Below are 27,940 nucleotides of genomic sequence, written 5' to 3' on the forward strand. Positions count from 1 at the left end.
CTCTGAACCTTCACTCATCTGCTTTGAATAAATTCCTCTAGGTCTTAAGTCTGAGAAGCAGGGATTATGCCATACTCATTTATTAGTCCCTCTATAATCCATAACACTTGTCTTTTATGAATACCTGTTGAACTCTCATTCCTCAAATGCAACAAATACAACTATAAATTCCTTTCCCTTCTGCTTTTTCTACCAATAAAACAAATAAACAAAAAACTGGAGCTCAGTTTCCTCATTTGTAAAATGAACTAAGTTGAGACACATGATATCTGGGGTCACTTTCAGCTCAACCCATAACCCTAGGCATCTATATTAAGATATAGACACTGTGTCTGATTGATTATTCTTCTGAAATGCCTCTCATTTCCATCCCTTTATGGTTTAAATGTCTATTAGAAAGACTAAGAATAGAGCTGATAAATTCTGAAAGGACTTCCATTGGGAAATATGCAATCTCTTTTCTTGAAGATCTTTAAATTCAAAGTCTATTCTTACCTTAGGGATAGCAGGGTCCATGCCCACCAGTATACTGCTGAAGGTGTTGATGGTTTCCTCCCCTGTTCCCCTGCTAGGGCTCTACTATGTGTGAGCTGGTGGAGAACTGAGATGACACCAGCTAAGAAGCATGAGAGCTGCCACTGAGGTTAGAAAACAGTTACCTATCTTAGAAGGTTTATGTTTAAACTACTTGTAACTAGGAGGATGGAATAAATTTCTGAGGTCACTTTTCTTTTTGTGATATCATAATTCAATTGAACACACAATTATTAAGCACCTTTGCTAACTGCTGGGGATACCAAGGTGAAAAATGACATGTTTTCTTGTCCTCAAGGACAGAGTTTATTGATAAAGGAATATTAAGAATGGTGGTGAAGAAGGTGATACAAAATAGAAAGTTACAAGTACAAAAGAGAGGTCTAGAAAGAACTATAATAAACCAGAGGCAATAGCAGGTGGTGGGAAGTAGTGCTAGGAGGCAGCAATCAGGGAAAGTTTCATGGAAGACAAAAACCTGAGTTGAACCTTTAAAAAAGATACGTGGTTCAAATGGCAGAGATACAAAGGGAGTACATTGTAGGCATAGATGATGGGGGTACACAGATATATATATATATATATAGAATAAGGAGAAAGCAAGATGAGGCATGGGAACTTCTTGTGGTCCAGTCTGTCAGTAATGTAAGACTTGGGGAGAGATAGTGGAAGAAGGTTTGGGCAGCACTTTACACTCACTGAACATAAAAATGTCTTTGGAATGCTTTCATTGAAGTAGGATATTTTTGGTGATCTACTCAATGGGAAGGAGGCTGGTGTATCTTGAATCAAAATAGTTGTCAAAGTGAGTGATCTGGGTGAAGGGAAGCAGAGATTGGTTAAGGTCAGGAATAGTGATACAACTGTGGTTTCTTTAGTGACTGTGAGGAATGTAGGGTGTTGGTCTTCACAGGATGCAGAGGGGAGCCCTTAGGGAATCCATTACAAAGGGGGAATGACCCATCCAATCACAAGACTGGAAGAGTTTTCCTAATCCATTCCAGGGATACCAAACCCCAAACTGGTTCTCAAACGGTCAAGATCTTGACCTAATGCTACTGAGTCTACGGAATTAGGTAACTGAATATTAACCCACACAACCCCTGTGAAGACTGGGGTCCATTAGCATATCATGCACTGTATGATGTGTGGGGGGGATCAAATTAGGGGCATGTCATGGAATGGGTGGACCTCTTAGATTGTAACTCAAACTCTGAGAGTTTATGAACATCCAAGAAGGAGGGGAGTTTCTGAAGACCATAAATTACCTGACTTTGAGGACTAACTTGTGCCTCATGCCTAGGAGTGAGGTACCTGTATCTTGTAAGATGTATACTACAAGGTTCGTGAATAAAATGTACAATTTTCTCTCACTCTAGCAGGTTTTTCTTTTCATTCATTTATAACACTGATCAAAAGTAAAAACTTCAGAAAAAACAGATCTTACAAATGACCAGTTGTATGATGATAAGATTTAGATTTTTGAACTATAGCTTAAAATGTGGACATAATAAACTCTTGCCTAAGGCAAATAATATAGCCTACAAGGGTTGGCAAAATATTTTGGTCTAGTGGCTCACTAATCTAATCAAAAGGACTGAGCTAAAAAGGAAGGAGGAGGGAAATTACTGTTTCTACACATCTACTAAGCCCAAATAACATAGAGAGTATTATAACAGCAGGAAGAAACGTAGAAGTGGATAGTTAGAAAGCCACAGGAAACAAAAATGCAAGAAAACAACCAGCAATAAAAATCCATGGCCTCAATAAATGCCTAATTGTATCAAATATGTCTAATAACCTGGGGGAAGGCAAATCAGTTAACAATAGATTTCACTGACATATGGCACCAAGAGGGAACGACTTAGTCCAAAGAAACAGGATAAAATAGGTAGTATTAAGAAGTTATACTCTGTGAGGAAGTCTGGAAACCAAAGGGATCATGGAATCATAGTTCTAGAGTTGGAAGGGAGTTTAGAAGCCACCTAGTCCACTCCTCTCATTTTACAGATGAGGACCTGAGGCCACAGTTTCACAGGTAATCAAGAAGCAGAGCCGAAGGTGGGGGAGAAAAAGAAGCAATAATAAATAGGGGAGTGGTCAGGGAAGTCAGGGGAATGATGAAGGATGTGCCCTTTCCAGAAGTGATGGTAGTTACTATCATATAGCACTTTAAAGTTTGTGAAGCACTTTACAAATATTGGCTCACTTTATTCTCACAATTACCTTGGGAGGTAGGGGGCTTTTATTCCCCCCCATATTACAAAGAAAATGAAGCAGGCAGAGAAATCGAGTGACTTTCCCCGGGTCAAACAACTAGTAAACATCTGAAGCTGCATTTAAACTCAGGTTTTCTGACTTGATTTGATTACAATTCAATGGGGAAGAAAGTAAGGTGGGAGACAGCCCTGGTATTGAAAGGTTAGAAGATGGCTAAGGTGAACCAAGTGTGGTTGGATCATGATAGGAAACATCTGGATGAAGATTAATGGAAGAAGCAGAACCAAATATAACTATCACACACTCAGAAGGGAGAAACAGGTATGATCAGTTCAAGAAAGTGATCACATGGAGCAACAAAAACATCCTGAGGAAGCATGTGCCAGGCAAAGCAAAAAGGCCACCACCTCAATCACCATCTCCCCTCAGACCTGAAGCGAAGACATCCCAGTACTCCAAACACAAATTCTTGCAATAACAGGGTCCTTCACCAATCCTGCACCTTGCTCAGGTCTTTCAGTCATTATTAAGAGGAACAATCATTGTGGAGAAGGGGTCCACATACTTTGCCAACCCCATTATCAACCAATGACCAACTGCCATCAATGGCAAAATAAACCAAATGTCCCAGAAGTAAGAAGGGCATTTCCAGACAACCGGTCCTGCTACCAGAATAACTCTGAGAGGCATGTGGAGATTGGAGGTCAGCAGAGAGTTTGAGGCAAGATGGATTTGAGAATCATCAGTGTAAAGGTTGTAATTAAATCCATGGAAGCTGATGAGGTCACCAAATGCAATATATTACAGAAGGAGAAGAGGGTCCAGCACAGAACTCTGTGGGACATCTACTGTTAGATGGAGTGATATGGATATAGATCCAGCAAAGGAAACAGATGAATTGTCTAACAGGTAGGAGAACTAGGAGAGAGTGGAGTTTTGAAAAACTAGAGAGAAGAAAAGTGTCAGAGACAGAGCACAACCAGGTGGTACAGTGGATAGAGCACCAACCCTGGAGGCGGGAGTACCTGAGTTCAAATCCGGCCTCAGACACTTAATAATTACCTAGCTGTGTGACTTTGGGCAAACCACTTAACCCCATTGCCTTGCTCAAAAAAAAGAAGAGTGATCAACTGTTTCAGAAACCACAGAAAATTCAAGGAGAAATGAGGACTGAGAAAAGATTATTGGATTTGGCATAGGGATTGGGAGATAAAGAGACTGAAGATAAATGATAAGAGTGGGCTAACAGCAAAGTCAATCTTTTGGAGGATATGGGTTGTAATGGGATCAATTGAACAAGAAAATAGCCCATTCTTGAGATGGGTGAAGGAGGAGAAAATGGCAGAAGACATCTGAGAGACAGGAGATGAGAAAGAGAGAAAACTCAGAGTGAATGGCCTCATTTTTTTTCTGCAAAATATAAGGAGAGAGTGGAGGGAAGGGGAGCCATGGGAGGATTGAGGAGGAAGGAAAAGTCTATAATAGCACCTGTGGAGAGTAGGATAGGAAGGCTGAGAAGTGCCTGGAAGCAGCAGGGGCTCATTTAACTTGCAAATGAAACCTCTTATCTAATGCTGCGAGCTTCTAGATCACAGGGACTATCTTTTTTCAATTTCTATCCTTAGTTTTTTCCACATAGTAAGTGCTTAATAAATGCCTTTTCATTCATTCACGGAGATAGAGCAAGAATAATGTATTGCATCCATTTGTAAAGAAGTGAATGCATTTAAAAATGTCCTTTAATGATACTTTAATTCTTCAAAAATACCAAAAACAATAAAGGAAACTGGTATTCTGGAACTGATTCGACCAGTAAAGAAGTCAAGTCAAAAAAAATTTGTTAATTATATTAATTATATGCCAAGTACTTTTCCTTAAGCACTGTTAAAATAGAAATTATGGGAATTTTGGGTAAACTGGACTTGAGTTTTAGAGAAAGGTTAAATAGGATTCCATAGCCTAAAAGTTTTCAAGGGAAACTCATGATGACAAGGCTGAAATTCTGTTGACAATTTCTGAGAAAGAAAACTATCTAAAATCTCATGTAAATGTATATAGACAACTCATTTAAGATTATAAAAAGGAATAATTTTTTTTCCTTTTTCCTTCCTCCCTTCTGTCTATTCTCATATCCTTAAATAGCTTATTTATATTTCTTGATCTCTAGAGTTCCGATTAAAAAAAGAAAATTCTCCTGAGGAAGGTAGGTTCAGAAATGTTTATCTCTGTCTCCCCACAGGCCTGTTCTTTTTTTAAAATAGGTCAAAGGGAAAAGGTTTTGTCTATAAGATCTATTCAAATGGGTATCTCAAAGGATGGCTTTCAAGTTATGTATTAGATGGAAAGTCATTCTTGAAAGACAGGAAAACTGCTCTGGTTGATCAATGACAAATGTATAACATGATATCAGGATGGAATTTATATTTCTTAAGCAATATATTTCTAATTAGAAGTTTGTCTCCTTAACCTTTAACTAAGGGTTATAAAATGCAGTCTCCTAAAAATGTTGACTTCACCTGTGTCAGTATCACAATGTTAGTACCTTGATCAACAAACTTTGAGATAAGAGACATCCTGGATGAGCAGAGAGAAAAGTTTTACTGCTTTTGTCTAAGTTGTATAAAAACTCCCCAAAATGTTGGGAAGATGTTGGCATTTGAAAGAATGTCATCCACCTATGGGTTTGGTAAAATCCTAGAGAATTAAACTTCATTTATAAAAATAACTCTGTTTTTTGTTTTAGCTAAAGGAAAATAATGGTTAACATTAAATGGTGCCATGACTTCAGATCTAGGCTTGAATTTGAAAAAGGAAAAACTTTTCCTCTGGACAACTCATCAAAGGGATCCCTAAGGAAAAACAAAACCAAACCAAACCAAGACATTTGAACCTGGAACAAAGTGGCTTGTCTAAAGGTGAGTCCCCCCCCCCCCCCCCAACTCAAATTTTGCCCTAGTTGTGTGAACTATGTCATTTTATGAAGTGAAGTTCTCTGGGATTGTTACTGAGACTTTTAAATAGACAAATTGCTGCCTGATTGGTTTTGGATCCTGGCCAAAGGGGGATGGTTAAGGCTTTATTTCTAGAATCTAAGGAGGTATCTTGGTTGTTAAGAACTCGGTGGTTAGATCTCTGGTGTTTTTTGGTTTGATAAAAACATAAAGGAATATTTGCCTGGAATCTCATGTCTAGTGTATATTGCATGTTTAGTTCTTTTTCTGGTGTGTAGTTTTTGTGTATGGCTATTGCTAATTGACTATTGAAAATATGGGATAAACTAAATCTAAGATCAGAGCTCCGGTAGAGAGAACTCCGGCTTTTTATATGACTAAAAATTACAATTCTGATGATCACATATCTTGCCAGAAGTGGCAAAAATTAACTAATGATGACGCCCAATTAAGTTGGCCTAGGTGGGGTTCATTTGACAGGACTAAAGTTAATTATCTTAAGACAAAGCTAATTTTAAAAACTAGCCAAATGTTAAAAAAAAAAAAAAAAGAATGCAAATGTTAGAAAGAGAAAAGAAATCTGAGACCTCATTTAGAGCTAGAAGAAAAATCTCTTCAAAAACCTTTTCCCCTGATTCTCCTCCAGCAGAGTTCTCTGAGATCTCCTGAGCCACCAGAGCAGGCTGTGAGCATTGTTCCTAACTCATTCTTTCAGCCCTCTGCTGATTTGGTTCCTTATCCGTATCCTCCCTCTTCCTTGGTTATTCACTCTCCTTACCCTCTTATCTCATTTACCTGTTCTCCGGCTCCAAATAGAGACCTGAAACCTGAATTAGTGGGAATCCATCCTCTCAAGTAATAAACACACCATGTCCTCGGGCTGTTCAACCTGAGGATGGAGCACAGGCTGTATCTGATGTAAAACTTTCAAAAATTAAAACTATAGTTCAGAAGGAAGATGAAACAGTGTTTCAATATTTTGATAGATTAGCAGAAGCCTTTGATGCAAATTCAGGATGAAGCATGATAAGGAAGGAGGTCAGACTCAGTTTCTTTCTTATTTTGCTAACAATCTACAGCCTATCCTGTCTAGGAATATTAAGGTAAGTGAGCCTCGCTGGCAAGATAAACTCCTCAATATCAGCTCAGAAATTGAGTCAAAATTTAATAGAGCAAACAGAAAAATATCTCCAAGAAAAGAGGAAATTATAAGGGAAAAGCAAAATAAGGTACTGATTCTGCAGTTCAAGCAGCTGGGAGGCCCTAGGAAGCAGTCTGAGGATCAGGCAGCCAGGGTTTATAATAATTGCAAAAAGCCTGGACATCAGAACTAACAGCATAGGTCCTTTCTAGAAAATATTAAAAAGCAGAAATTAAGAAGTCCTTCCAAGTTTTTAAAACTCCTCTTTCTGCTCCTCTTGGACAGAACCAGTTTCAGCAACTGTCCTGCCTCCCTGTGCTGGGGTGTCCAGTCCTCCCTCTGCTGCAGTATTCACTGTGGCTGAGCAATGCAATGGCTATCTTTCCATAGCTGTTTTTTCTAGCAGTAAATACATCTCTGCTTTCAAATGGGAAGGTGAGCAATCTGTGTGGATAGACTTATTTTTTTTTAAATATATGTAATATGCTTTGGAATATGTAATAAGGCTCAACTCAATTGTTTGGAAGTGGAATGTTTCTCTGGATTTTTTAACCTCTGTTTTGTTGGAGATTTGTCACTTATGGTGTTTTGTTTTGTTTTTTTTGTTTGCTGGGGAGGGTGCTGAGGCCTGTCACCCCCTTGTCTTGGGTAGTGTTTGTCTACCCTCTAGTATATGTGTTTGTGTTAAATTACAGGAAGAGGGAAGCTCTCAGCTGTCTTTGTATGGTCAGGCCTGCTGTCATGTCTCTGTGTTCTGATTGGCCAATCTTCTTTCCATTCTCCCTTTTCAAAATTGGATCTTTTTCTTTTCCAAAAACTCATGATTTGGTGCCAAAAGGACAGATTTTCCTGAAAATCATTTTTTTTGGGGGAAAAGGGGTTTCTATTTTTCCTTATTTTTCTATTCCCTTCCTGGTCTAATTGACTTAGCAGGGTTTTATTTATTGATTTGACAAATTTTCCATGTAAGGGACCTAGAAGAAATTAAAATTGTGCCTAAAATTATTTTTGACAGGTCTTAATTAGCATGCTTAAAAAACTAATAATAATAATTTAGATTAAAGGTCTCTCTGTGTTGCTCCCCCAGCAGCTCTTCTTTAGTTGCCTCTGGGCCTGGAGATCAAAGAAGAGGTCACTGGACCTTTTGGGGGGATTTGGGAGGTCTAGGCTAGAACCCCTAAAACCTCACAAAGCAAGATGCCAGTGCATGATCTTTGATCTACTAAAATTGTATCTCTAAACAGTGCTGGTTTGGTTAGTTCTCATAAAAATAAGTGTTGATTTCAGAATAAAGAATGGAAGCTGAAAAATCTTATTCTAATACTGTTACTCAGACACTGCAGAAAGAAAAGTTTTTGGTTTTCTTTTTAAATAATAATAAAGGGAGAGAGGAATACCTGTAACTTACATGTATATATTAAGGACCTAGAAGTCCAGATTTTGGGTTGATTTAATCTAAAACTTAGTTTCTGAAGGAAAAAGTAATAGGATTATATAAATTAAGAAATGTATTAAAACTATATGATCACCTTTTTAATGAGATAACCATACATGGATTGATTTTCTGTACATTATTAAGTTATTGTTTAACTTAAGAAATTTTTTGTTGGAAAATACATAATTTGAATTATGATATTGTGATATTCATAAATATTCTAACATTAAGAAATATTGCTCACTAATTGGTAGTTTAGAATTGTATCATTAACAAACAATATGAAGGAAAACTAAATTTCTTATGTATTATTATTGTTTATTGTAACCATAGTCTTTGACATTTGACTCATGAATTTCATAAGGCTGTTAAGTACAAAGAAAATCTTGTAATTATAAAGAGAAAGGATTTTTGGAACCATCAAGTCATAAATCCTTATCAAGAATTTTTCTGTAAAGAAGTCTGATGGGCATTTAACAATTTTAGCTACCTGATTTTAGTCATTTTAATTAACTTAATCGCCAATGAATGGGTTAATTATGTGATGTCTTTTTTTTAATGTTTTTGCAAGGCAAATGGGGTCAAGTGGCTTGCCCAAGGCCACACAGCTAGGTAATTATTAAGTGTCTGAGACCGGATTTGAACCCAGGTACTCCTGCCTCCAGGGCAGTGCTTTATCCACTGTGCCACCTAGTGGCCCCTTCTCTTTCTCTTTTAATCTGCAGGTGATATTATGTGCTCCTTTGACTGAAGGGGGCAGGGTGATGAAGTGATAGTGACATAAGATTCAGTATGACTGATAGTAAAATTTTGTAACAGTAGTTTGTACATTTAAAATATGGTAGTAGATATTCTGTAATAATCAAACATATTATGAATAATGTTCTCAACTATATAGTTCTTAGTTGGGGTTATTATATTTTAAAAATGTTTTTCTTTCTCTTGTTTTCTTTTTCCAATTGTCCTGCAATATGTATATGTGTATATGTGTGTGTGTGTATATATGTACATGTATATACATATACATACACACACACACACACACACACACACACACACACTGTTAATTCAGAACATCCGAGTGCTTTTACATATACGTGTTGAAGCAAATTAATGGAGAATCTTAAAGAAAATTTTGTTCCTATGTTTTGTTTCAGACTTTTTGTTATAATTTGGCACTTGTTCAACATGATTAACATTTTTGTAATTGTTACCACTATATGATCATAATCAAAATATGACATGATTTCTGATCCTTTAGTTTGTGAAGTTTAAAGATGAATCTCTGTCTGATTATAGGAAATTGCTATAAAAATGACATGGGGCTGAAATTGACTTCCTATTTTAAGTGTGAAATCCAGGTATCAAAGGAAAAGACTGGTAAGCCACAGTCTATAGAAGCCATTAGAAAGAAACACAAGAGGGTTGAAGTTTACAGGTGAAAACAATTTGTTCAGGGTAAGAGAGTGGGAGAAACGGTTTTCAGGTTGATCTGAGACTGGATTTCTTCCTAACTCAGTTCCCATGAATGTGGCATTTTCGGAAAAAATGTCTCTCACCTGGAAGGAGAATTTTGGCTAGAGACTTGGTTATCCTACACTATCCACCTGGAACAGACACCTAAAATACATAAGGTACCACTGTCCTTTCTTATATGTCTCTGATTTTTATGGTAAATTGCTATAATCGTGTCAGACAATATTAGAATCAAGTTTAGAAATTTAAGTAATTTTGGCCTGTATTTATCTAAATTTGAAATAGTCATCTCAATGTGTAATTTGGCATAACCATTATGAAAGTCTAATTGTTAAAGTGGAAAGCATTCTCCAAATGGGGGACTAACGAAATGATGATTGTAATTTTTTGTATGTAACTGAATTTTCTGTGAATATCAGATCAAATTGTAAATCATAAAGATCTAAGGGTTTTCAGAATTTCATTTTCTAGTAAGACATTTCAACAGAAAAAGGAAATCTCTACAAACAACTTGCATTGAAGAAACCTCTGAAGCTACAGAACTACATCAAGTGTTTCAGAAAAAAATGGGACTTGAAACCTTTCCTTGCTACTGTGTGCTTTTATCTATCTATCCATATATATATGATATATATATATATATATATTCAAGATTACCCCTTTCTTTTGAATCTCTGTAATTTTTATTTGTGATTGTTTTACTTATTGTTGTAGATTTTACTTGCCCATGGTTCTCAGAAAAGTCTGAAATTCCACTGATATGATTTCCCCATTATTTTCCTAAAATTTATAATTGATCTGTGAAGGGCAAAGTCTGTCATGATCAAAATGGGGGAAATGTCTACTCTCATATCCTTAAATAGTTTATTAATATTTCTTGATCTCTATAGTTCCAATTAAAAAAAGAAAACAATTCTCCTGAGGAAGGTAGGTTCAGAAATATTTATCTCCCCACAGGCCTGTTCTTTTTTAAATAGATCAAAAGGAAAAGGTTTTGTCTATAAGATCTATTCATATGGACATCTCAAAGGATGGCTTTCAAATTGTGTATGAGATGGAAAGTCATTCTTGAAAGACAGAAAAACTGCTCTGGTTGATCAATGCCAAATGTATAACCTGATATTAGGATGGAATTTATATTTCTTTTTTTTCCTTTTTAGTTTTTTTTTTTTTTGCAAGGCAGATAGGGTTAAGTGGCTTGCCCAAGGTCACACAGCTAGGTAATTATTAAGTGTCTGAGACCAGATTTGAACCCAGGTACTCCTGACTCCAAGGCTGGTGCTTTATCCACTATGCCACCTAGCTGCCCCGGAATTTATATTTCTTAAGCAATTAGAAGTTTGTCTCTTAACCTTTAACTAAGGGTTATAAAATGCAATGTGTATGTAAGGTCTGTCTCCTAAAAATGTTGACTTCACCTGTGTCAGTATCACAATGTTAGTACCTTGATCAACAAACTTTGAGATAAGAGACATCCTGGATGAGCAGAGAGAAAATCCTATTGTTTGTAAACATTTACTCTTCAGCTTAAGTGGAATTCTTGTCAGTAGGATTTTTTTTAGTACATGTTATAAGATTTGAGAGAATTGTGTTTGTAAAACCATGTCATCTATGTGAAATCTCATTGGCTGGCTGCCAAAAGTTTTACTGTTTTTGTCTATATTGTATAAAAACTTCTTCCTTCCTTTTTTATGTTGTATGGAAAAATCTTAATGTGTGGCAAATTCTGCCAACTTGAGCCAATTGTAAATCAAATAGAATCCTATCAAAACTTCTAGCTCAAAAACAAATAGAAATCCTTATCTAATGGAAGGGAGCTGGATATTTCAAACAAATTCCATTCTAAGTGTTTTGCAGGTTTTTTATTCAGAGAGACCAAAGGAAAGCTGAGGAGGATACCTTTTATTGTATGGACTTGGCAGTGGGAGGCTACAGGGTCAAGTCCACACATAAATCTATCTGACCAGACCAAGTTTGCTTATCAGTTTCCCAAGTTCCTGGTTTGCTTCATGTCCACCATTGCCTGCTCCATGCTGCAAGCTAGCAAGCCTGTTCCCACCACAAGTTCCTGTCTGAATGATCTACCTCCTACCTCATTTTCTAGTAAGACATTTCAACAGAAAAAGGAAATCTCTACAAACAACTTGCATTGAAGAAACCTCTGAAGCTACAGAACTACATCAAATATTTCAGAAAAAAATGGACTTTTATAGGGGCCTAGAACAAACTTGGCATCATGCCAAATCAGAGACGTGTATAAACAATTTATATAACAGTAGTTGCTTTTAGGCCCAAATAAGGACTGTATGTCCGGCCTTGATTATATAACCCTTATTAAGTAAATCTTCAAATATGAGTCTTATCCAGTCAAGTTAGACACTCTGTGATTAAGGAAAATTCACATTCCAACCCAGACTAAATGGTTTCCCCTTACACATGTATAGAAGAGGGAAATGGGAACAAAATAGAGAATGAATTACAAAACAGTAATTGTCCTCAAAAATAGGGTGCTAAGTCACAGAATGATCTGAAAGTAGTACAAAAAACGTTAAGAGAACAAAAAGGATTTTTTAGTCATATTAGAAGCAATGGAAAATTCAAAGAAGGGATATAGGAAGTCTGATCAGGAGTGGATGGTATGATGATAATAAGACAGAGAAAAACGGTCATCTGTTAATTTTCATTTGTCTTCTATTTTCTCTCCTAAAGAGGATGATCTTTATACTAGGAAGGATGGAACAAATAGTTATAGGGAGTTGAATAACAGGATCAAATAAGGAGGCAGCATAAGAACACCCAGTTGTCCTTAATCAGTTCCATTTACCAGGTTCAGATTAACTGTTTGCTGAGTTACTGAATGCTAACTTGCTGTTGATGATCACTGAAAACTGTATAAGATCGATGAGGTTTCAAAGGACTAGAGATGGGAAAATGTCCCAATTTTTCAAAGGGAAATGTGTATTATTCAGACTTCATAAGCCATTAAATGTGATCTGGATTCCTGGAAAAATTCTAGAATGTCTTATAAAAAGATGTGAGCATTTAGGAAGGGAAGAAGCGATCACAATGAGCTAGTTAAAAAAAAGGTTATGTCAGACTAATCCAATTTTCTTCTTTGATAGGATAACTAAAGCTGAAACAAACTAGTTTTCAGAAATAGAAAAGATTTAGATAAACACAATGCACATCTAATTTTCAGTAAAGCATCTGACAAGGTCTCCCATGGCATGGAAAGATATGGGCTTGAGAGATTCAGACCTGGTTGAATGACCAGACCCACAAAGAAGTTATTAATGGATCAATGTGAATCTAGACAAAGGTGTCTAGTGAAGTATGAAGAGTGATCTGTTCTTGGCTGTTTTCAATATTTTTATCAGCTTCAATGAAGGTTGGGGTAGCATATTAGTCTACAGATGACACAGCTGGAAGGGATAGCTAACAAACCAGATAAGTGTCAGGATCCAAAATTAACAAGTTAGAATGATAAATCTAAAGGATTAAAACTTGACTGGAATAAATATAAAGTCATTCAAAAAATGAACTCTAAAAGTAGAAGATGGAGGAGTTGATGTGAAAAAGACCTAGGGGTTTTAATTCACAAATTCAATGTGAATCAAACAGTAAGACAAAACAGCAAGAAATCTAATTCAATCTCAGTCAACATTTTAAAAAGGTATTTCATCCAATACCTTTTGTTGCTCGGTAGTTGTGTTGAATTCTTCCAGATCCTGTTCAAGGTTTTCTTGGCAAAGTACTGGAAAGTAGTTTGCCATTTCTTTCCCCAACTCATTAGATGGTGTAACTAAGACATACAGGGTTAAGTGATTTGTCCAGGGTGTCTGAGGTCAAATTTGAACTCAGTCTTCCTGACTTCCTGATTCTAGGTCTAGTTATCTATCTACTGTGCCACCTAGCTGTCCCATATCTAGTATTAAGACACATGATAGGTCTACTATCCTATGACTTAATTAATAAGACCACATCTGAAAGAGTGTATTCAGTTCTGGGAACAAAATTTTAAGAACGATAGTGACAAAAATCAAATATAAGCAGAAAGCTGCAACCATGCCACATAAGATTTATTTAAAATAATTAAGAGAAGGGGGCAGCTAGGTGGTGCAGTGATAGAGCACTGGCTCTCGAGTCAGGAGGACCCAAATTCAAAACTGACCTCATTTAATAATTGCCTAGCTGTGTGACCTTGGGCAAGTCACTCTTAATCCCATTGCCTTAAATAAATAAAAATAATAATTAGAAAAGTACAACCTGAAGAAGAGGCAATTTGGTGGCAATTTCATAGCTGTCCTCCAATGTAAAGAAAAGGGCTCAGATCTGTTCTATTTATCTTCAGAAGGTAGAAATAATGGATGCAAATTGCTAAAAGGCAGATTTCAGTTTGATATAAGGAAACATTTTCTAAGAATGAGTACTAGCCATCTGTTAAGAATGACCCAGAAGGGATTTTTGTTTAGATATAGGCTAGCCTAGAGAACTACTAGCTGTCTTCCAGCTTCACAATTCTATGAAACTTGTGGTTAAGCTAAACTTAGGGGTAAACCTAGGGGTAGGTTCTTGGGATAGTGCCTAGGAGTAAGCATCAGATATACCCAAAGAACATGAAGCAATGTGAAATAATTACAGACAAATTGGGTAATGCCTTCAATGTCATGTTAACACCTTTGTATTCTATCTTAGAGGCAATGGGAAACTACTAAAGGTTTCTTAACCAGGGAGAAGGTATGCATTAAGAATATGATTTTGATGGCCATGTAAAATATGGCCATGTAAAATATGGCCATGTAAAATATGAAATGAGAAACAGAGAGTCTAGTTAAGAGTCTATTATGCTGGTCTATATTTTCTTGGGGGGGGGGTATTATGTTTAATCTTAAACAAGAATATTTTAGTAATGTATAAAAAAGCATTATTTGTACAAAATAAGAATAAATAAAAGACTGACAGATTGCTTTCCGTGGGGGTGAGGGGGAGGGAAGTAAGATCTGGAAAAATTGTAAAACTCAAATAAAATCTTTAATAAATAAATTTAAAAAAGAGTCTATTACAGGGGTAGCTAGGAGGCGCAGTGGATAGAGCACCGGCCCTGGAGTCAGGAGTATCTGAGTTCAAATCCGACCTCAGACACTTAATAATTACCTAGCTGTGTGGCCTTGGGCCAGCCACTTAACCCCCATTGCCTTGCAAAAACTTAAAAAAAAAGAGTCTATTACAATAATCTAGGTGTATGTTAAAGCCACAACAAGGATAAACTTCAGACATATTAAAAAACTGAACTGATGGAGGGAGAAATGAAGAGAAAAGAGCCAAATATTGAGTTTGAGATGCTGAAACTAGCTAAAGGAAAGGGAAGAGGGAAGAGGGATTGGTTTGGGGTTTTATATTAGCCTCACAGAGGTCATCATTGAAACCATAGGAAAATCCTAGTCATTCTACTGATAATCCTATGTTACTCCTATCAGTCATCTTTGCTCCTAATCCTAAATTTCTGAGTGTTGCTGAAGGAAGTCACAAAAATCATTCTAAGTTCATTAGAAAGAGTCAACTGGACCCTTACAAGCTTTAATAGCCATTTTAAAAATTCATTCCTCATTTAATACCAATCATACTCTTCATCACAACTATTTTAAATCTCTCCTCTGCTTAAAATCTCTACTCAAGTGTTATATACCACTCTCTGTGAATGTTCTTATTTCCTACACTGAGAGTGGCTGAGTGTCCTCATTTTCCCTCTTTCATACCTCAAAACTTTTTTGTCTTCAATTTATTCCTCCTTTTCTCTAGTGTCAAAGATGAGGTAACCTTATTTCTTGTCAAGGCCAAACCTTAGTTGTGCCTTTAATTACATTCCCCTTCTTCCTCCACTGATCACACTCTCTCTCTCATCTTCAATCTCTCTCTCATCTTCAATCTCTCTCTTTTTTGAGTTCTCTGACTACAAACAACGTCAAGTTAAAAAAAAAAAAGCTTCTGTCTCCACTATCCTCTGCTATCATTTACTCTTCCCTTTGCTGCCAAACTTTCAGAAGTTATTTACATTTGCTGCCTCTGCTTCCCCAACACCCATGCATTCCTTAAACCTCTACAGTATTACTTCTATTTCCAGTCTACTGAAACTGATCTTTAAGGGTAATAAAGATCTCTTAATTGACAAATCCAATGACCTTTCCTAAGTCTTATCCTCCATGTTTCCCCCATAGTATTTGCCCCTACTATCGCCTCTTTTTTATATTCTATCAGCTTTGGTGACACTGTAATCTCTTGGTTATCCTGTCTCTCTCTGATCACTCCTTTTCCATTTCCTCTAGTTTATCTCCAACTTTTGGCTCCCTAAATATATAAATTCTTATTCAAAGCTCTGTTTTTAGTTCTCTTATTTTATGTCTCCCTTGATGAGCTCATTCATTTTCATGGTTTCAATTATTTACCTCTGTGCATTTGATTCCCAACAAATATTAAGTATTCAACCCCAAATTCTCCTCTGAGTTCTAGTCTTACATTCCTATTTGTCTGATAGGTATTCTAGCCTTGGTTGCCCATCAATATTTTGGAACTCGTTAAATCCAGAACTGAATCCTTTATCTTTCTTCCTCCCTTGTTCAAGCTCTCAGTTCCTGGGCTTTGTAACCTAAGAATCATCTTTGACTCTTGTCTTCACATATATTCTCCACATCCCATCACTTGCTCCCTATTTCCACAATATTCTTGTACATGTTCCTTTTTCTCAACTCTCACTACCATCACCAATGATTAGGATATCAGCATAGATGGCATGTTTACGAAATTTTCAGAGATACAAGGCTTGGAGGAATGGTTAATAGGTGGGATTATAGATTTAGGATCCAAAATATCTTGAAAGATTAGAAAATTTATTTGAATCAAATAAAATGCAATTTAACTGGGATAAATGTGATCTTAGATTTAGTTATAAAAAAAATAAACTCTACAAGTACAAGATAGGTGAGGCATGGCTCCTTGCTTGAAAATGATCTTGGGAGTTTTAGAGGATTCAGTATGATTCAAGAATGTAATAGGGCAGCCCAACGCAAGAATGTGATCTTTGGCCACATGGAGAAGCAGGGACCAAGGCTGCTGTGCTCTGCTTTAGTCGGACTGCATTTTGTTCTGGAGGCTACATTTTACATACCAAGAAGCTGAAAAGTGTTCAGAGGAGGGAGACTACAATGCTTGGAATATAATAAGTACTTCCATCAATTGCTTGTTTACCAGCTGAGATCTTGAAATCATGGGAGAAAACCTTGAAAGAAGTAGGAAATGTTAAGTTTGGAGATCTAGATGGACATGATCAAGGGCTTCAAATATTTAAAGGAATGTTCTGTATGTTTGTTAAGCACCTATTCCATGCCAGGCATTGAGCACTGGGCATACAAGGAAGGGCAAAACCAGACCTGTGCTTTGAAGCCCCAACCTAATGAGGGAGACAAGAGGCAATACTCTATGCAACCAGGACACATATAGGACATACTGGAGAAGGCACTAGCACTAAGGGGAGCTGGGAAAGGCTTTCTATAGTGAGGAAGATGGGATTTTAACTGGGTCCTCAGGGGAGCCAGGAGGTAGAGAGGAAGGAGTAGGCTGTTTTCCTAAGGGATAACATGAGGGGCAATGAACAGAAGTGAAGTGAGGGTGAACTGTCAGTTCCCAGTTAATGAGCTGCTTCAGGATCAGTCCTTTCTTATTTTCATGTTCTGTGATCTATCATCCTTTAACTGTATCTATGATGTTGTAAGGTCTATGCAGGTAACAGCATTCCTTTTATTTGTCATTTCTGTATTGCCAGGGCTTACTTATCAAGGAGCATGCACACAGGAAGCACACAGTTTTAACACAGTTCTTGTTAGAAGTATCTGAAGGCTGAAGAATAAGTGGAGCCTGAAGAGTAGATAGTAGAATCGAAGAAGCCAAGGAAGGAGAGGATTAGTAAGAAAGGGTTGTTTAACAGCAACAAATGCTGTTGAAAGATCAATCAGGGGCGGCTAGGTGGTGTAGTGGATAAAGCACCTGCCCTGGAGTCAGGAGTACCTGGGTTCAAATCTGGTCTCAGACACTTAATAATTACCTAGCTGTGTGGCTTTGGGCAAGCCACTTAACCCTGTTTGCCTTGCAAAAAACCCTAAATAAAAAAAAGATCAATCAGGATGGAGACTGGAAAGGTGCATTGGATTTACCAAAGAATTGGTCTTTTGTGGCATTTAAAATTAAAGGTAAAGATTAGTTATGGGAAGAAAAGGGAATAAGCCTTTATTAAGCACAAATCATGCTTCAGGTACTGTGTATTTCACAAGTATGATTTCATTTGGTCCTCACAACAACCCTTGGAGGGAGACTGTTCCCATTTTACTGGTGAACAAACTGAGGCAGACAAAGGTAGGGTCAAACATTTAGTAAAAATTTGACTCGGGTCTTCCTGCCTTTAGGCCCATTGCTCTCTAGCAGTTTTGGAAGCCAACAGCATTTAAGTGATTTCCACATATAAAACACCATGCTAAGTGTTGGAAATACAAAGAGAATACAAAGCTCCCCTCAGGGAGCTCACATTTTTAGTGGACAAATAGAGGATAAATCTCTAAAAGGAAGGGGGTGGAGAGTGGGAAAGGCCTCCAGCTAAAGGTGTGACTAGAGCAGAGGATATTAAGGATATTAAGAGAAGGCAAGAAGCAAGGAAGTGGAGGGGAAGAAGGAAAGCAATCCAGGCAAAGGTCCCAGACAGTTAAAAGGCTCCTAGTTGAGATTTAGTATATCCTGTTAGAGGAACAGAAAGGGCACTGCTATCAGTAAATCAAAAAATATGTGTAGGGAAGCAAAGTATTAGAGTATTAGAAAGTAGAAAAGAGCCAGATTGTGAAGGGCTTTAAAAGCCAAACAAGATATATTGAATTCTGGAGGTAACAGGGAGCCACTGGAGTTTTATCAAGTAGGGAAATGACATGATCCTATCTGAGCTTTAGAAAGCTAAATCACCCTGACAGTTGTGTAGACAACAATGGACTGTCATGGGGCATGACTTAAGGAAGAAAGAACAATTAGAAGGCTAAGGTAACAGTCCAGGCGGAAGGTGATGAGGCCTTATTAGGTGGTGGCAGTGTCAAGAGAAGAGATGGGCATATATGAGAGATGTTATGAAGATTAAGAATGACAGTTTGGAAATCTCTACTGAATTGAGAATAGAGTCAAAGATAACAATGAAGTTGCTAACCCAGATGCCAAGTTGGATGATGGCCCCTCGACAGTAATAGGAAATTTTGAAAGGGCAGAGGATTTGATAGGAAAGATAATAAATTCTTTTTCAGAAATGCTGAGATTGAGATGTCATCAGGACATTTTTTTTTGCAAGGCAGTGGGTTAAGTGGCTTGCCTAAGGCCACACAGCTAGGTAATTATTAAGTGTCTGAGGCCGGATTTGAACTCAGGTACTCCTGACTGCTGGGCTGGTGCTCCATCCACTGTGCCACCTAGCCATCCATACATCAGGACATTCTATTAGATATTTAAAAGAAGGGAAGGAAATGAGTATTTATTAACCAACTATGTGCCAGGAACTATGATAAATACTTTACAAATTTTATCTCATTTTATCTTTACAACAACTCTGGGAGATGGGTGCTAAGATTATTCCCAGTCTATAGTAGAGGAAACTGTGACTTGCCCAGGGTAACCCAGCTAGTTAGTTAAACTCAGGTCTTCCTGATTCTTAAACTACTATACCACCTAACTTCCTAATTCAGATACAAAGCTAGAGTTGGAGAGAGAATGCATCCCTATTTTAGGGTATTTAGATCTAGGAATCATGTGCATAAAAATGAAAGTTGAACTCATGGAATTTGATGAGAACACCAAGAAAAGTAAAGAAGAGGACCCAGGACAATGCCTTGGGGATTCTCAGGGTTAGGGGGCATGATCTGGATGAAGATCCAGCAAAAGGAGACTATACTCTTATATTCTAACCCAGGGGCCAGCAAACTATTGCTTGAGGGCCAAATCCCAATCATCTGCCTGGTTTTAGGTAGCTCAGGATAGTTTTTATACTTTTAAATACAATAAAACTAAAAACAGGCTAAGCAAATTGTGGGGCAGAATTTGGTCTATAGTTGTAGTTTGTCCAACCCTAGTTTTGCACCTTTGTCTTTTCACTATTCCTGCCTTACTGAGATAAGGAGAGTCACTTTAACTTCTGGTAACAGAAGGAAGGGAAAAGGAGAATATAACTGATGACCACAATTTTCTCCTTAAAGTAATGAGTTAGATTTGCTATGAGAGAGAGTAGGGTGTGTACTGGTGGGTATGTATATATTACCTCTCCTCAATGAAATCATAATATCCTGAAGGCAAGGGTTCTTTTACTTTTTTTATTTCCAGTGCTGAGCATTGTGACTGACTCTCAGTAAATATTGATTGAAGTAGGTGGTTTAAGAGAGATTAAAACAGTTGTTATGGGGAATGTGATACAAGTCAATCAGAGGTGAATAAAATAATTATCATTCAGCTTTGAGGGGCACAGTTGCACATGAATCACATAGTCACTTGGTACACCTAGTCGATAGTTTTAGGTGCATTTGGTTAACCTAGTAGGAGTAGAAAATAAGATTGTGGGAATTACCTAGGGCTGGAAATTAGCAGAATAGGAATAGAAGGACAAGAGGGCTAGAGATTCAAAGGTAGAAGATTACTGAAATATCTTATAATAGTCAAAATGATATTTGAGGAAAGGAAGAAAGAGGTGATGAATTTAAATAGGGAGAGATAAAGGGAACTGGTCTCAGTGAGGAATAAGAGAGTGCCGTATGTGAACGAACAAGAGATAGAAATTAAGAGAGATGAATTTCATAGTTTAATAATTATAGAAATGGCACAATTATTAGTGATGGTGTTGAAGGTGTGATGACTACCCTGGATAGATGAACAGAATAGTGACATAGGTCATAGAAGCTAAAAAGCTTGAGGGATGGAGAGGCCAGGATAAAACAGGTTATAAGTACAAATACTTAAGTCACCAAGGATGATAGAATCGTTAGAGGGATGAAGAAGCCCACAGCCACAGTTACATAGTTAGAAATATTATCTCGGGGCAGCTAGGTGGCGCAGATGATAGAATATCGGCCCTGGAGTCAGAAGAACCTGAGTTCAAATCCGGCCTTAGACACTTGATAATCACCTAACTGTGTGGCCTTGGGCAAGCCACTTAACCGCATTGCCTTACAAAAAAAAAAAGAAATATTATCTCAAATAGTTTACCACACAGAACTTTCCTATAGGAAGGATAGCTGAATTCTTAGATTATCAGAAACCTTAACACTCACAAAAAAAAAAAAAAAAAAATTCCAAAGCTGCACAATCTGTGTAGGTATATGGTTATATGACTCCAGCATCTCAGGTGTATCTGTGTGTCTGTGTATGTATCTGCCTGTGTGTGTATCTGTGTGAACATTCAGACCCTACCTCCAAGTCCAAAAAGACTAGGCAAATGCTTCCTCTGGTTCCTTTCTATACAAATACAATCCTGCAAGGTGTTGTCAGAGTATTGCATGACTTCTTATTTTTGAAAGTCTGATGATTGATTAGCTGAGCTTCAGATGCTCATCTATCCACAGGGCAGCTCAACTCAGACATACTTCCTGTCACTCTCAAAACTATCCTTATCCATCAGAATAATTAACTATCTTACAACTATTTGTTAATCGTGTGGCTCTGCAGTGTCATCTATATGGGTATTCTTTCAAATAAAGCAGTTGTGCTGTACAATGGATATTCTGGACAGGGAGTCAGAAAGATTTGAACTTGAATCCTGCTTTACCCACTTAGTAGCTCTGTGGCCTGGCCAAGTCACTCAACCTCTCTTGGCCTTTCTTAACTCTAAAATGAGGAGGTTGGTCTAGATCTCTAAAATTCTTTCTTTAAGGTTCTTTTTGGATCTAATTCTAAGATCTTATGATTTATGAAGCATTTGCTATGTGCCAGACACTATATTAAGGACTAGGGTAATAAAGAAAAATAGTGAACAATCTCTGCCTTCAAGGAGCTTACATTTTAAAAGGTGTAAGAGAACAGGTATATATAAGATCCCTAGTAAATACAAAGTCTAGATTACAACCTATCCATGCCTTCTTAACAGGGTAATTCAAACATATCTTTCTATAAATCATCTATAGAGAATTTACTTTTGTGGGAATTACCCAGGGCTGGAAATTAGCAGAACAGGAATAGAAGGAAAAGAGGGCTAGAGATTTTTGGTTTTTGTAATGCTTCTGGAATACTATGTAGCACTTAAAACTGTAAACCTGTGGTCCTCTCCATCTTTCTTTGATTATATAGTTTGTGCCACAAGTCCTAATTTTGTCCATTGTGCACTTTTCGATTGTACTTTGGGCTATCTATAACTTTCATTCCTGTGAGATGCTAATGTTTCCTGTTTTTCTAGAAAAATGCTATCATGGGCTTTTGTGGCAGTGAATAGTTTGAGACTATCAAAAGGGGAGGGTAGTATCTTCAATGGAATCTTTTTCTCAGCACAGGGCACTATTTATCTGTAGTGCTAGTTACACATACACATATATACATATATACATGTATATATATATATATATATATATATATATATATATATATATATATGTATGTATACACACACACACATACACACACACACACACACACGCAATGGACTGTTTTACAAATGCATGTTGTATTCTGGGCAACATGAATTCCTCATTCACTTTGTTATTCCAGGATAAATGATTAGACTAATCTCTTTCAAATGACTAGATTCTACTAAGGAAGCTTGATATTTTCCAGGACATAATGGGATTAATTCTATATCATCAATGATTAGGAATATTTGGGGAACCTCATCAATAGGAAATCCCTTGTTAAGGCTCTGAACAAGATCATCCTCCTCTGGGTATTTATCCCATCAAGTATTCCCACTTTCACTTTTAATCCCCCACCTCTATCTACTAGCTTAAGCATGTCATTAAAGTCTCCTTTATCCTTAAAAAAAACAAACACCTTTCTTTAATTCTGACATATAAAAAACTGTGCACTTCTGCCAAATAATATCTTGGTTGTAACTAAGTAAACAAACAAATGAATTTTCATAAATAATAAAGTTCAACTAGGGCAACAGTTCTCTATTTTTTATACCTTCAAATACCCCTTTCCCTCTGTGCAACTTTTAAAATGTCATTGATGGTCTTTTTTATTATTTGTCACTGTCCACCCTTTCTCTACTCACTCCTTCAAGTCCTCCATTATGACAACTATGTATAGTCAAGCAAAATAAAACCAAAATATTGACCATATTGAATGAATGACTGGTTCTTTTATCACTAGTTTCAAAGGTAGCTCTTCTTATAAAGTCTAATGAAGTGATATTGGATTCTGTTTTAGTCAAATTTCTAAGGTCTTTCAGAGGTATTTCTCACTACATTATCATGGTCATTGAATAAAGTATTCTTATGGGGCTTGTTCACTTTACTCTGCATAAGTTCATATAAGTCTTTCCATATTTTTCTGACTCTTATCATATTGCTCACTTCTTATGATACAATAAAATTCAACTACATTCACATTCTTAATTTGTTCAGTTATTCCCCAGATGATGGTTGTCTATTTTGCTGGAATTACTTTCTGAAAGGTTACAACTTAAATATGATATCTGATGTCTTTTCCTGACTTCTATGATATTGATCTTTCCCTTATTCTTCTGTTCATCTCTCTTTCACTAAATGTGGGTGTCTCCAATGTTCTGACTTGGGCGTTCTTCTCTCTTCACTCTATAGTCTTTTCTTGGGTGATTAGTTTGCTCCCATGAACTCTATCATCTCTTCTATAAAGGAGCCTCCTAAATTTTAGGTATCCAACCCTAATCTCTCTGCTGAAATCCATTCCTGCATTTCTGATGGTCTGGCAGGCATCATGATCTAGATATCAACTTAAATTCTGCATGGTTGAAACTTTTCAACTTTGTTCCTAACCCTGCTTTTTTTTTTCTTCCAACTTTGCTATTTTATTTTCCATTTTTCATGGTATCACAATCTTCCTAGTTATCTAGGCTTAAAGCTTTAGAGTCATATATTGACTCTTCCCTCTTCTGCATCTCTCATATGTAATTCACTGCCAAGCCATTTTGAGTCTATTTTTACAGCATTTCTTGTATCCATCTCTCCTCTAACATCACCATCATCTTAATTCAAAATCTTATCACTTATGGGGCGGCTAGGTAGCACAGTGGATAAAGCACTGGCTCTGGAGTCAGGAGTACCTGGATTCAAATCCAGTCTCAGACACTTATAATTACCTAGTTGTGTGGCCTTGGGCAAGTCACTTAACCCCATTTGCTTTGCAAAAACCTAAAAAAAAAATCTTATCACTTCTGACCTGGATGAACATATCAACCTCCTAATTGAGTCTTCCTACCTCCAGTCTTTTCCCTTTCTATCCTTTACAAAACTACCAAAATAATCATCCTAAGATAGTGTCAAATTTATTACTCCCTGACCAAAAAAAAAAAAAAAACCAAACTTTCAGTGTCTCCCTAGCATCTTAGAGGATAAAATACAAACTAAGTCAGACATTTAATGCCTCCATTGTCTGATATCAACCCAAGCTTATAATATCTTCTATTAGCATTCCATATTCTAGTAAAACTGGATGACTGAGCATCAATGTAAATCAATGTAAATGTTCCTTTGAATGATGCAGACTACAACATATCCATGTCTGCCCACTTGGTGGTGGTGTTGTTTGTCCTTCATTCTCAAAGAGTACCAATGACATCAAGAGAGTGATGTCTTGACTTGCAAATGAACTGTATTTAGGTGAGGCACTCTTTTCTATATTATCAATGGAATCCAGTGGTGAAGACATAGGGCCACTGGTGATAGAGCCCCATTTGTTGTGATTTGTAACTATATGCTGAAATGGGGCTACCACACCTGGAGAAGAACTTGTCAAGTTCTATCTCCAGAGGGTTGCTTCCTAGGATTATAGCTAAAGAAACTAGTTTAGAAGTAGGACTGATGGTCTGGAGAGTACTGCTCCTTTTGGGGCTACTGGACTTGACTTAAATGCACCCCAACTAGGGGCAGTCAGTCCACTTTCTGACCCAGTCAGCTCTGCTGATCTTCCTCTGTCTGTCTCTGTTTCCCAAGCAGCCTTACCTGGTCTTTTGTTAGTCACCCTGTCCTAAAGTACCTGTTGACTCTTTGGAAGGAGATGAGGAAGAGGGGAGAAGAGAAAGCTCTTAGTGAATAGTCTAAGTTTTTTCAGTAAAATATGAAGCAATATTCTCACTGAGATGATGGGGGGGTTACAGAGGAAAAGTTATGGTAGGTGGAATGAAAAGGTTTAGAAAAGTCACTGTGGTGAGATAGTGAGTTAGGATAGTATAAAAAAGTTTGTCTTGTAGCAATGAGGGCTGAGTTGAAGTTATTGTAACATGTCACTTCTGTTTCCTGGATTCCCTGTATATATATTGAACTATGGAGAACTGACTGAAGATGAAGATTGAGGAAAGATTCCCTGATTTGGCAAAAAGATGTTAATCTTTGGAAGTAAAATTCTAGTTTTCAGAAAGCCCATAAATATCCTGGGCTTTGAAGAAATAGTAGCAGAAGAGAAACAGTCTCATTAGTTTTTACAAATGCATATGGATTAAGGTCAATTTTTTGCTATTCTAGTTAATTGACATTCAAGAACTGAAAAGTCTTAGCTGTTGGGATATTTGTTTTATTTTTTAATATTTTTTTGGCAAGACAATGGGGTTAAGTGACTTGTCCAAGGTCACACAGGTAATTAAGTATATGAGGCCAGATAGGCTCTATTCATTGCACCACCTAGCTGCCCCATCTGTTGGGATATTTGTAATAATAATGCCCAACATTTACTGTATTTCCCCAGTATAAGGTGCACCCCTTTTCAAAAAATTTGGAGTCTAAAAACTGGGAGCGTCTTATACTGTGGTTGTAGATTTTTTTACTTGCTTTTCCTGCTTTTTTTCATGCTTGTTGTCTTTGTGTTCATTTAGCATTTGTTACCTGTATGTGTGTGTGTGTGTATATATATATATATATATATATATATATATATATATATATATATATATGGTTATGTTTTGCCATATTCTGCCCAGAAATTACTCAGAAAAGATTTTTGTCCAGTGCTGAATTCAAGTTAAAAGTGATCCAGTTTGCAAAAGTGAATGGCAACCTTGCTGCTGAACATCAGTTTGGTCCTCCTCCAACTGAAAAAACAATCTGAGACTGACTTGGAGAAGAAGAAACCCTACTGAAAACACCACAGCAGAAAAAGGCCATGAGAAGCAAGTCAGATTTAGAGAGGGAACTGAAGATATGGATCGAAGAGCAGAGGGCAATTGGAATTCCTGTGTCCACAAAGATGGTTCAGCATGAAGCAAGAAGAATTGCTGATAAAAAAAGAAGCTACTGATTTTAAAGGACACAAATGGTGCCTCAGGTTCACGAAACACAATGGATCAAGCATGTGTCCATGCACCAGACTTGCCCAAGAGATGTCTGAAAGCTATGAGCAGAAGGTCCTTGAATTTCATGATGAATAAAACTTGAGTTCAATAACTTTACATAATACATTTTTTTTTCAAATTTCGGGCCCCAAAATTAAGGTGCACCTTACACATGGGAGTGTCTTATACATGGGGAAATATGGTATATCTGGGCTTCAAGGTTTGCAAAGCACTTTACATCTTTGATTTGATTCTCACAATAATTTGGTGAGATGGGTGCGATTAATATTCTTTTTCACAAATGAGGAAACTGAGGCTGGCCTGCAGGTTAATATGCCCAAGATCATGCTGCTAGCAAGCATATGCTATGGGATTCACATTCAGATTTTCCTAACTCCAAGCCAAGGGTTTATACATTATGCCACCTCAATGCTTCTTTTCATCACTAAAAGGGAATGATAGTTACATTCTATTGTTTTTCTGTTTCTGTTGACACAATCATTCAATTTTAGTTTCTTGGCACCTGAATTACATTATTCTTTCTTAAGATTATTGAGAAGTATGGGGCAGCTAGGTGGCGCAGTAGATAGAGCACCAGCCCTGGAGTCAGGAGTACCTGAGTTCAAATTCGGCCTCAGACACTTAATAATTACCTAGCTGTGTGGCCTTGGGCAAGCCACTTAACCCCATTGCCTTGCAAAAAAACCCAAAACTAGGGGCGGCTAGGTGGCGTAGTGGATAAAGCACCGGCCTTGGAGTCAGGAGTACCTGGGGGTTCAAATCCGGTCTCAGACACTTAATAATTACCTAGCTGTGTGGCCTTGGGCAAGCCATTTAACCCCGTTTGCCTTGCAAAAAAAAAAAAAAAAACCAAACTTAACCTCAATTTATTCATCTAAAAAATGGGAATTATACTTATAACACAATTCACTGGGCTAATGTGAGGAGAAACAAAGAATATATGCAGTACTTTGTAATTTTAAAACTATATACAGGGGCGGCTAGGTGGCCTGGTGGATAAGGCACCAGCCTTGGAGTCAGGAGTACCTGGGTTCAAATCCGGTTTCAGACACTTAATAATTACCTAGCTGTGTGGCCTTGGGCAAGCCACTTAACGCCATTTGCCTTGCAAACAAAACAAACAAACCTAAAAAAGCCCAACTATATACGTACTTTGTAATTTTAAAACTATATATGTATATGTGTATATATGTCTACAAATATACCTACATTTATGGTTAATATGTTATTATATAAGATACAAATACAAATAATATACTTGGTATATGTGTATATATGTACACACATATATGTTGTTATTTACAGTAACAACAAGGTCAAAGAGAACTGAGTTTCAGAAAGGTCCCTTCCCATTGCAAAATTAGGAGAACACTGCTCTCCCAAACTTTTCCATCTTGTTTTTTTCCCTTTCTACTTTCCTGCAGGGACACTTAATTTTTCTTTGTCTTTCATCTGAGTGCTTCTAAACCTGAGTGCATGCACAGACAATGGAAGAAGGTAATAACTCTATTTTATAGAGAGAAATTGAGACACTGTGGAGTCCAATGCCTTTTTTACAGTGGTGAGTCAACAACAGGCTGAAATAAGACTGCTGATTTCCAGATATTCCTGATACTCAACCTGATGGTAAGAAAGTCATAATGAATCCT

At 37.1% G+C, this 27,940-nt stretch overlaps 1 protein-coding gene and 1 long non-coding RNA gene across 7 annotated transcripts in view; one reads left to right on the forward strand and one right to left on the reverse strand.

The window, feature by feature from the left end:
• Positions 1 to 27,940, reverse strand: part of MAPRE3 (microtubule associated protein RP/EB family member 3) — a 94,899-nt gene that overhangs the window by 41,488 nt on the left and 25,471 nt on the right. For 2 of the 6 annotated variants that reach the window (XM_074209889.1, XM_074209890.1), the window contains exon 1: positions 496 to 5,647. The exons of 1 other annotated variant lie outside the window; for it this stretch is intronic. The gene's annotated coding sequence lies outside the window, so the exon portion shown is untranslated. Of the gene's footprint in view, positions 1 to 495; positions 5,649 to 27,940 lie in introns of those variants that run through there. 3 more of the 6 variants (XM_074209891.1, XM_074209888.1, XM_074209893.1) reach the window with 3 other exon arrangements.
• Positions 1,458 to 27,903, forward strand: LOC141504711 (uncharacterized). The gene is made up of 3 exons (XR_012473460.1): positions 1,458 to 1,610; positions 5,498 to 5,669; positions 27,716 to 27,903. It is a non-coding gene; the product is annotated as an uncharacterized LOC141504711 (long non-coding RNA).

Source organism: Macrotis lagotis, chromosome 1, assembly GCF_037893015.1.
Source record: "Macrotis lagotis isolate mMagLag1 chromosome 1, bilby.v1.9.chrom.fasta, whole genome shotgun sequence".
Taxonomy (NCBI): Eukaryota; Metazoa; Chordata; class Mammalia; order Peramelemorphia; family Peramelidae; genus Macrotis; species Macrotis lagotis.